Source organism: Pangasianodon hypophthalmus, chromosome 6 (genome assembly GCF_027358585.1).
Source record: "Pangasianodon hypophthalmus isolate fPanHyp1 chromosome 6, fPanHyp1.pri, whole genome shotgun sequence".
In the NCBI taxonomy this organism is placed as follows: domain Eukaryota; kingdom Metazoa; phylum Chordata; class Actinopteri; order Siluriformes; family Pangasiidae; genus Pangasianodon; species Pangasianodon hypophthalmus.
Genome location: NC_069715.1, coordinates 4,675,412 through 4,686,330, shown reverse-complemented (window position 1 = coordinate 4,686,330; position 10,919 = coordinate 4,675,412). Strand labels below are relative to the sequence as shown.

General features: G+C 46.1%; 1 non-coding gene across 1 annotated transcript; it reads left to right on the top strand.

Annotated features, from left to right (window-relative positions):
* Positions 1 to 263: 263 nt before the first annotated feature.
* On the top strand, positions 264 to 456 carry LOC113534838 (U2 spliceosomal RNA). The gene has a single exon (XR_003403532.3). It is a non-coding gene; the product is annotated as a U2 spliceosomal RNA (small nuclear RNA).
* Positions 457 to 10,919: the final 10,463 nt, after the last annotated feature.

The following is a 10,919-nucleotide window of genomic DNA, read 5'->3' as shown; positions in this document are numbered from 1 at the left end:
CATAGACTCTCGTGGCAAGGCACTGTGTGTGGGATCCTCCCATTGGGCCCATTAGATGTCATCCATGATCTCCCACTGGACTGGGGCTGCGAAGGACACCACAGAGAGGATAGAGACCTGGGATAGTGCATAAGCTTTGTCATTCTTGGAATCCAGTCTATATATGAGTGTGGAATTGAAGTGGGTAAAGAACAGTGCCCACCTGGCCTAATTGATCTTAGCCAAAAGGCTGAGAAGCGAAAACCTTGGGTTCAGCCAAGGTTTTCGCTTCTCGGCCTTTTGGCTAAGATCAATTATAGTATCTGTTCTTATCAGTTTAATATCTGATACGTCCTCCATTTGAGGACTTTATATTAAACAGATTTTTAGAGCGGGGAGCTGGAAGAGGGGCTTGCTCCGTCCGCTCCACGCATTGACCTGGTACTACAGTATGTAACAAAGGTCAAAGACGGACAAGAAGGAGGCGGGAACCGAGTGAACACAAACGTAATGTTTAATTATAAACAGAACATAAACATAACATAAAACACAAAACAGGCGTGCATCTCTCTCTCCTCCTCGGCATCTCCAGCCGCTCCTTTATCCCTCTCTCCCACTGATTAGCCAACTCAGTGCCAGGCGTGTGCCCTCACAGACTGGGACTTCCATCCTGCTTGTCACTTTTCAGGCGGACGGTAGCTGCACCTCCATCTCCTTGGCAGATGGCAGCAGGTCCCTCATCCCCAGTTGGACGGCAGTCGCTCTTCTCTTTTTTGGCAGACGGCAGCCGATGCTCCCCTTTCAGGTGGCCGGTAGCGACTCCTCCCCTATTCAGGCAGATGGCAGCGACTCCTCCGTCCTCTGGCAACCGCTCCAGCACCACACTTCCTTGGCGCCATGTTCCTCCCACAGCGATGAGGGCTCTCAAACAGCGTGTCCCTCCTCCTTCCTGGGTTTTGGCATCAATGTAACAAATGTCAAAGACTGGCAAGGAGGAGGCGGGAACTGAGTGAACTCAAACGTAATGTTTAATTATAAATAGAACATAAACATAGCATAAAACACAAAGCAGGCGTGCATCTCTTTCTCTCCTCCTCGGCATCTCCAGCTGCTCCTTTCCCTCTCTCCCACTGATTAGCCAACTCAGTGCCAGGCATGCATCCTCACAGCCTGGCCCCTCCCTCCTGCTTGTCACACAGTACGTCCAGGAAGGGTGCACCTTAGCGGCAGTGGTGGCCAAACGGTTAAGGCTCTGGGTTACTGATTAGAAGCGTGGGGTTCAAGCCCCAGCACTGTCAAGCTACTGCTGTTGGGCACTTGAACCCTTAACCACATCTGCTCCAGGGTTGCCATATCATGGCTGACCCTGCGCTCTGACACCAGCTTCCTACCAAGCTGGGATATGTGAAAAGTGCATTTTCTTGGCTCTGTACTCGTACTCTGCACAATGACAATAAAGTTGAATCTAATCTAATCTTTTTTTAGACAGCCATGTTAAAATAGGGGAACTTCATACCCTCTAGCCATTGATGCCATTCTTGCAGGGCAGCCTCAATTTAGTAGTCTCAGTTTCCCACATCAAAATTTCTCTCAGCATGGGTTGACTTCCTTGAAATGAAGGCATATGGATAGCATTTAGCTGGGTTACCTTGTCACTAAGACAAGACAGCTCTACCAGCCAAAAAAGCCAGACAATTCTCTGATCTCACCTTCAGTTACTGCATGCAACCTTGGGGTAACCATGGACAAACAACTGTCCTTTTCCTCTCATACTGCTAACCTGACACACTTATGCCGATTTCTCCTTTATAACATCAGAAGGATTCCTCCATTTCTATCCACACAGGCCACCCAGGTGAGATCTGCCCTTGTCATTTCAAGACTGGAATACTGCAACTCGCTCCTGGAAGATCTGCCTTTGAGTGCCATTTGACCTCTCCAAGTGATCCAGAATGCAGCTGCACGACTGGTTTTCAACCTTCCTAAGTTATCCCATGCCATCCCATTGCTACATTCCCTCCACTGGCTTCCTGTAGCTACCCACATCAGATTTAAAACACTGATGCTTGCCTACAAAGCCAAAAACAGACCAACACCCACTCAAAGCACTTTTCACAGTCCACACTGCATCATACTCCCTCAGATCCTCTACCACTGCTCGACTGGTCCCACCATCTCTCAGGGTACAAGGAAGGCATGTATCAAGACTCTTCTTTGTTCTAGCACCTAGATGGTGGAATGAAATACCCCTAGATGTCTGAACAGCTGAGTCACTGGCAGTCTTCAAACGAAGTCTAAAGACCGACCTCTTCCTAAAGTATTTAAATTTGCACTTAAATAATAAGTGTCAGCAAAAAAAAAAAACACTTTGTGTTGTCTGCATGCTTTTTACTATACTACCTCTCCAACAGAGCATATAGACTGGTATTGATGGTACTGATGCTATTCTTAGTCTGTGACCTAGCGAACCAATATCTGAATGTATTTATTGATAGAGACTTCTAAACACTTCTATAAGTTGCTCTGGACAAGGGCGTCTGCCAAATACCATAAATGTAAATGTTGAAGAGTGGATGTACCAATGGGCCAGGGCTTTTGTTTTAGGGAGAGAAAGGGGATAAGCTTGCCCTCTAAGGGGAGTGGTACCTGCTAGCAGATCTATGGCATAGTCCCATGATTGGTGAGGTGGAAGCTTGAATGCCTTAGCTTTGCTGAACACCTTAGCTAGGTTGACATAGGCTTCTGAGATTGTCACTTTGAGTCTCTGGGCTGTCTACATGGGTCGAGTGACAAGGGAGAGGTAGACACTGGTTAAAGCAGGCTGGATTCAAAGCCATAAGCTTACTATTCTTCCATAAGACTCTATGGTTGTGAGAGGAGACCAAGAGAAACCTAGGATAATAGACTTTTGTGGTGACTTAGTGATCATAACAAGAGTGTTTCCATGTGGAGTATGCCAGTGTGCATCTGGAAGGGGACAGTGGATTAAATTACCTTTCATCCTCCAAGTGGAGAGCCATCCAGTACTTTGACAATCAGTGGGCCTGTTAGTTAATCACTCTCATCCCTCTATCTCTCCGGTAGGGTTTCATCCAAGGAATACCTAGCTGCACCACAGTCAACAAAAGCAGAAACAAAATGTTCTTCTTTGGATAGCCCAAAGACAGCAATTTCTAAGAACAGTTTACACTCAAGCCTCAATCACTGAACAGTTGATAACTTACGTTTGATATGATAGAGTTAAAATTATAATGATGATCATGCTGAAGTTCCTTTTAACACACTTAGCAATACTTACAATAGTATGCTATAGTACACAGTTAGAGATATAATTTATAATTGCACTATCTAATATAATTGCACTATTTAATTCGGGCAATACGAAGAAGTATAAACAAGCCAGCTATGCCATCTGTAAAACCATCAGAACAGCAAAATGCCAGTACAGAGACAAGATGGAGGCACAGTTCAACACCACCAACACAAGAGACATGTGGCAAGGAATTAACATCACAGACTATAAGGGAAATAAACACTCCATTATGAACACTGCCGCCTCTCTACCGTACGAGCTTAATATTTGATATGCTCGCTTCGAGGCAAACACCTGTGACCAAATTAACTTCTTGGTACAAATTTAATTTGCAACAAAAAAAGCAAAACACAAAATAATCCAAAAATGAAGAGAGAAAATGCTAGTGAGGAATGGCAGCACTGGTGCACACAGTGCCCTTGAAAATTATTAATGCAGCTTTCACGGAGACATGGCTCAGAGTTCCAGATGCCGCCATTCAGCTAGACGGGCTAGCTTCATTTCATGCCGACAGAAAAACAGCTCTGTGTGGCAAGGCTGGTGGCAGTGGCTTGTGTTTTTGCATCAACAAAGAATGGTGCAAGAAGTCGGTGCTAGTTTCTAGTTACTCCTCATTGCTGGTGGAGTTTGTGACTGTTAGATGCAGACCATTTTATTTACCACAGGACTTCACCACTGTCCTCATAATCGGTGTGTACATTCCCCCAGCGCTAATGCTAAAGTAGTGTAGTGAAGTGAAGTGAAGTGTAGTGAAGTGACTTGTGGCCAAGTATGGTGACCCATACTTGGAATTTGTGATCTGCATTTAACCCATCCAAGTGCACACACACAGTAGTGAACACACACACACATCGTGAACACACACCCGGAGCAGTGGGCAGCCTTTTTTTGCTGCAGCCCTCGGGGAGCAGTTGGGGGTTCGGTGCCACGACTGCCCCAAAAAGACTAAAGACAACTAAAGACGCGCTCTGTGAACTGTATGGGGCTATTAGCGAGCTGCAGAATTCACACCCTGATGGACTGTTTATTGTTGCCGGAGATTTCAACCATGCAAATCTCAAGTCAGTGCTCCCTAAATTCCATCAGCATGTGGACTTTGCAACGAGAGGGGAGAACATGCTGGATCTTGTTTACACAAACATCCCCAGCGCGTACCACCTGGGCCACATCTCTATTATGCTAATCCCAGCATACAGACTGTTCGTCAGATGCTCCAAACCGGTTCTGAAGCAGATGAAAACCTGGCCAGCAGGAGCCATCTGTGCTCTTCAGGACTGTTTTGAACACACTGACTGGCATACGTTCAGGGAAGTGGCAACTGACAGCGACTTCACTAACTTGGAGGAATACACTACATCAGTGACGAGCTATATCAGCAAGTGCATTGATGACGTCACTGTCTCCAAGATCATCACCACACGCTCCAACCAGAAGCCGTAGATGACTGCAGAGGTGTGTGCGCTACTGAGCACCCGAGACTCCACTTTCAGAGCAGGTGACAAGGTGGCCTTAGAACGGTGAGCGCCAAACTGTCCCGGGCCATCAGAGAGGCAAAGTGCACACACGCACAAAGAATACACGGCCACTTCAAGGCCAGCAGAGACACGTGGCACATGTGGCAGGGCATCCAGGCCATCACCAACTGCAGGACATCACCTGTCTGTGACAGTGATGCCTCTCTCACAGATGTGCTGAACAACTTCTATGCTCGGCTTGAGGCGCAGAATGATGTGACGGCGAGGAAGACCACCTCTCCTCCCAATGACCAGGTGCTGCATCTAACCACGGCCAATGTGAGGAAGACTCTACACAGAGTCAACCTGCGGAAGGCTGCTGGACCAGACAACATTCTTGGTAGAGAGCTCAGAGGATGTGCAGACCATCTGGTGGATGTTTCTACGGACATCTTCAACACCTCCCTGAGCAGCGGCGTCGTTCCAACGTGCTTCAAGGCCACCACCATCACCCCCGTTGAAAGAAGTGTTCAGTGTCCTGCCTCAATGACTACCGTCCCGTTGCACTTAGACACATCATCAAGAACTGCTTCGAGATGCTCGTCATGAGGCACATCAAGACCCTGCTGCCCCCATCACTGGACCCCCTGCAATTCGCTTACCGTCCAAACCGCTCAACAGATGACCACCATCACCGCCATCACCACCACCCTCCATCTTGCCCTCACCCACCTGGACAATAAAGACACATATGTTCGAATGCTGTTATAGACTTCAGTTCAGCATTCAACGCAATCATTCCTCAGCACCTGATTGGAAAGCTGAACCTGCTGGGCCTGAACACCTCCCCTGCAACTCGATCCTGGACTTCCTGACTGGGAGACCTCAGTCAGTCCGGATCGGGAACAGCATCTCCAACACCACCACACTGAGCACTGGGGTCCCACAGGGCTGTGTGCTCAGTCCACTGCAGTTCACTCTGCTGACTCACGACTGTGTAGCAATGCACAGCTCGAATTATATCAAGTTTGCCGATGACACGACCATGGTGGGTCTGCAAGAATGACGAGTCAACATACAGAGAGGAGGTGCAGCGGCTAAGGGACTGGTGCAGAGCCAACAACCTGTCTCTAAATGTGGACAAAACTAAAGAGATGGTTGTTCACTTCAGATGGTTGTTAAATCACCACTCTCCGCTGAACAATGGCGGCTCCTCCATGGAGATCGTCAAGAGCACCAAATTTCTTGGTGTTCACCTGGCAGAGAACCTCACCTGGTTGCTCAACACCAGTTCTGTAACAAAGAAAGCCCAGCAGCACCTGTACTTTCTGAGAAGACTGAGGAAAGCACATCTCCCACCCCCATCCTCACCATGTTCTACAGAGGGACTATTGAGAGTATCCTGTGCAGCTGCATCACTGCCTGGTTTGGGAATTGCACCGTCTTGGATCGCAAGACCCTTCAGCGGGTAGGCCCTCACGACCAGACTGTGCAACAGTTTCTTACCCAAAGCCATCAGACTCCTAAACACTCAGAAACTGGATTGAAAGAACACATACACATATGCACACACAACTGTGCATCCTCCATCCTCTTTGCAATTTTTTTTTCAAGTTTTTGCACATTACATTATACCGCTACTATATTTATTATGCTGTACATAGGCTGCTACTTCTTATGTTTACACTATTTCAGCAACTTATATTGTACTCAATGCACTATTGTCACTGGATTCACTTTCTAATAGAACTGTGTACTGGTTGGTGCTGCACTGGGACTTACTGTGGCCATTGTCTATCCCAGTAGTCATTGTACTGTCTTGTGCTGTCTGCAAATGTTTGCACTTTTGCACTTTATGTAAATTTATGTAGTCCCTTGTAGTTCTGTGTTGTTCTGTGTTTGTTTTATGTAGCACCTTGGTCCTGGAGAAACGTTGTTTCGTTTCACTATGTACTAAATGGTTGTATATGGTTGAAATGACAATAAACTCCACTTGACTTGACTCTAACCTTAACCTCAATAAAAAATATATAATTTTATATTTTATATCTAATATATATATTAGTTTTTAAAATAAAAGTAAATAAAAATAAGATAAAATACATACCCCCCTGCTGTACATAAAATGTGTAGAACAGTGATAAAATCTGCCTTTTGTGAAACCTAATTCTTATATATGTCATTTCTATGCTGGAATCAGCATCAAACTACATTCACCAAGTACATCATGGCCTACAAACATGGCTGCCTTGGACTACGATTCCCATCGCCCACTCTCATTGCCACATTCACAATCACTCGATTACAAATCATGCACTTCTGATTTCAATCACACACACCCTATATAAACAAACTCTGCACTCTCAATCTTTGTAAAGTGTCATTCAGTGTTGTTTATTCACCTGACATACCTGACCTTCAATCTTATCTGCAAATGGCCAGTGTGGCGGCATGCTTTCATTCCAACCAAGCAGGAGAAACTTGATTTCTTGTTCACCTTAGTCTCCAATCAACTACCAAGTATGCCTCAAATTTTGCCATAATGAAAGCCTGCAGCCACACAGGCCCTTTGCGGATAAGACTGAAGGCCACTGTACTAAGCCTTTTGGTTCTGTGTATGCTCATCTGGTATTTGATCTTTGCTTTGTTTTTCTGGCTTTTGGTTCTGATTTTGTCCTGGTTATCCTATTTGTGGATTGCCTGAACTCTTGCCAGTTTTTAACCACAATTTTTGCGTAACGTTTTTGGAACTGTCTGTCAGTCCTATTTTTTTATAATAAAACAAGTGTGTAACTTCAGCCATCTCTGCTGCCTGACAGTACACTTCACCTTCAGCATGGATGCAGCAGAAGTGCTGGACTGGGGCCAAGAGCTAGTGGCTCAGTACCAGCCAGTGGGGGATCAGCAACAGCAGTTAGCCACTCTCAGCACTAAACTCACACAGCTAACCAACACACACCACCACTATCTCCATTGGCAGCAAGTTCACATCCTGCTTCTTCCATTTATTGCATAACCAGATAAATACTGCAGGGATCCTGCCCTATGTGAGGGTTTCTTGCATCAATGCTCCCTATATATTTCTGGCCAAGATAGAGCCATCAAATGACACAAAGTTGCACAGTTTATCAACATACTAAAAGACAAAGCACTAACCCGGGCAAAAGTGGTCTGGTCACAATGTGGGGAACACACCATGCCATATTACCACTTCAATGAGCTTTTTTTGTCATATTTTGATCACGTTCCTGATAAAAAAATAGGAGAACAACTCCTGAAAGTCAAGCAGGGCAATCGTAGTGCCACTGAGTTGGCACTTGAGTTGAGAACACTCATCATTGGCTGTGGATGTAATGAGCCAGCTCTCAAAATGGCCTACTGGTGTAAGACTTTAGCCAGAGAGATAGCCCTCGACCACTTACCACTGGCAAGATACAGGCCACTGGTACAGTGAAAGAGTTGATGAGAAGAACTCTTGACCTTTCATGAGGGCAAGGAATTCCCATCAGCTGGGATTAGGATAAAAGCATCAAAAGTGCCCAGAAATCATCTGCCTAATCTACACTATTTGGGCACATTGACAAGCCACTCACCTATTATTCAATGAGATCATCGTAAAACAAGGTTGTTTGACAGGGCACCACTTAAGAGCATTCCTCTACCAGAGTGTTTAATCTCAACTGACCCTTGCCAGATACAGATGGGTTTATGACCAAGCCATATACTGGAACTGTGCAAAGCAAGGACACGCAAAAACACAGTCTTCTTGGGGGACACCCCTAACCATCACAATTTCACAAAAAGACCATTTTCCTTGATATAGAAAAGGAAATTTCACAGGACATTCATAAACATTTGGCGACGTGTATATAGGTGCAAGGTGAAGTGAATAACATTGATTATCTCATTACAATGGCACCTGTCAAGGAGTGGAATATATTAGGCAGTAAGAGAACAGTCAGTTCTTGAAGTTGATTTGTTGGAAGCAGGAAAAAATGGGCAAGCATAAGGATCTGAGCTACTTTGACAGGGGCCAAATTGTGATGGCTAGACGACTCAGACAGGGCATCTCCAAAATGGCAGGTCTTGTGGGTGTTCCTGGTATACAGTGGTTAGTACCTACCAAAAGTGGTCCAAGGAAGGACAACCGGTGAACTTGCGACAGGGTCATGGGCACCCAAGGCTCACTGATGCGCATGAGGAGCGAGGGCTAGCCTGTCTGCTCCAATCCCACAGAAGAGCTATTGTAGCACAAAAAAGTTCATATTGGCTATGATAGAAAGGTGTCAGAACACACAGTGCATTGCAGCTTGCTGCGTATAGGGCTGTGTAGTGGCAGACCGGTCAGAGTGCCCATGCTGACCCTTGTCCTCCGCCAAAAGTGCCTATAATGGACATGTGAGCATCAGAAATGGACCATGTAGCAATGGAAGAAAGTGGCCTGGTCTGATAAATCACATTCTCTTTTACATCACGTAGACGGCCAGGTGTGTTTGTGTTGCTTACCTGGGGAAGAGACGGCACCAGGATGGACTATGGGAAGAAGACAAGCCGGCAGACGCAGTGTGATGCTCTGAGCAACATTCTGCTGGGAGATATTCGGTCCTGACATTAACGTGAATGTGATTTTGACACATACCACCTACCTCCAAACATTGTTGCAGACCAAGTACACCCCATGGCAACCGTATTCACTAATGGCAGTGGAGTCCGTGCCTCGAAGGTTTAGAGCTGTTTTGGTGCCACAACGGGGATCTACACAATAGTAAGCAGGTGGTTTTAATGTTATGATATATATATATATATACACAAACACAGAATATACTGTATAGAATAGAGCTGCAGGATGATTACAGGCAGTAAAACATCAGTGGCGTAATGGTGTTGTGTAGAGTTCAGCAGAGTAATGGTTGTGGAGAAGAAGTTCGCCCTGAGCCTGCTGGTTCTGGTGGGAATGTTCCTGTATCTCTTCTTGGAAGGAAGTAGGTTGAACAGTTTGGGGCTGGGATAGAAGGAGTCCCTTGTGTGCTCTATGCAAACATCTACTGTGGTGAAGATGTTCAGTGGTTGGTAGTTGGGCACCAATGATGTGTTGGGCTGTTTTCACCACCCTTTGCAGGGCTTTTCCTTCAGACACCATGGAGCTGCCATACCACATTGTGACAGAGTTGGTCAGGGTGCTCTTAATGGTGTAGCAATAGAAACTAGTCAAGATCTGGGGAGACAAATGAACTTTCTTCAGCCTCCTCAGCAAGTATAGACACTCTTGCACCTTTCCAACAAGAACTGAAGTATTATGGTGCCAGGACAGATCTGCAGTGATGTGGACACCCAGGAACTTGAAGCTGGAGACACGCTCTACTTCAGTTCCATTGATGTAGATGGGAGAGTGTCTGCTGCTTAAGCAATGAGCTCTTTGCTCTTCTTGGCGTTGAGGGTGAGGTTGTTAGCGGAACACCATGCTGTTAGTCTTTGGATCTCCTCCCTGTATGCCGCCTCATCATTGATGCTGATGTGACCTACCACCGTGGTATCATCTGCATACTTGATGATGATGTTGGAGTTAAGCACACAGTCATGGGTAAACAGGGAGTAGAGATGTGGTCTCAGCAGACAAACCTGTGGGACGCCAGTGTTCAGGATGAGGGTAGAGGACATGTTATTGCCCAACCTAACAGCTTGGTTAGGAAGTCCAGAATCCAACTACATATGGAAGTGCTAATGCCCAGGTCATTGACTTTGGTGTTCAGTTTATTGGGGATGACAGTGTTAAATGCAGAGCTAAATTCAATGAACAGCATCCTTATGTAAGTGTTGTTGTTGTCCAGATGGGTGACGGCTGAATAAAGAGCAGTGGAAATGGCGTCCTCTATCGGGCGGTAGGCAAACTGGTGGGAGTTCAGTGTAGGTGGTAGGCCCGCTATGAGGTTACTCAAAACCAGTTTCTCAAAGCATTTTGTTATAATGGGTGTGAACGCAACAGGGCAGAAGTCATTCAAGCACGCTGCAGTAGAATGCTTAGGCACCAGTACGATGGTTGTTGTCTTCAGGGATGTGGGGACAGTTATCTGGGCCAGTGACAGGTTGGAGATGTCAGTAAACACCTGTGCCAGCTGTCCAGCACAAGCCCTGAGCACATGCCTGGGTATGCCATCAGGGCCAGAGGCCTTATT